Raw genomic sequence first — 674 nt, forward strand, 5'->3', positions numbered from 1 at the left:
GGGGACAGGGATGGGGTCGGGGGGCTCCGAAGCCGTCGGGGTTGGGATGGGGGTGGAGTGGGGGTCGGTGGGGAGGGCGAGGGGAGGGGAAGGGTCCATCGGGGTTATGGCCCGGAGTGATGGGATCCGGGATGGGATCCGATCCCCGCTGTGGGGGGGACACAGGGATGGGGTCGGGGGGCTCCGTAGCCGTCGGGGTTGGGTTGTTTGGGGCTGGGGGTGGGGGGCACAGTGCGGTTCGGTGCGGGTCGGATCGGGGCCGGGCCGGAGCGCTGTGGTTAATGTGTAATTGGGAGCAGATGGCACCGAGGGGCGGCTCCGTGTTGGGCACCGCGGGGACGGGGCGCAACGAGAGGAGCAGCCCCGTTATAATGGGGGGGGATGGAGGGGGGGGACCCCCCCCCCCCCCCCGGCGCTATTTGCTCTATAAACATCGAGTCCCGGCTTTATAAGGAGACTTTATCTGGGCCGGACCGACGGGAACATCTGTGCCGAGCTCGGTGCGTAACGATGGCCACCTATAGCCGCCTATATCCGCCTATATCTACCTATATATCCGCCTATATCTACCTATATATCCAGCTATATCCACCTATACGCACCTATATCCACCTATATCCACCTATATATCCATCTATATCCACCTATATCCTTCTATATATCCTCCTATATCC

Source organism: Coturnix japonica, chromosome 1 (genome assembly GCF_001577835.2).
Source record: "Coturnix japonica isolate 7356 chromosome 1, Coturnix japonica 2.1, whole genome shotgun sequence".
NCBI lineage: Eukaryota > Metazoa > Chordata > Aves > Galliformes > Phasianidae > Coturnix > Coturnix japonica.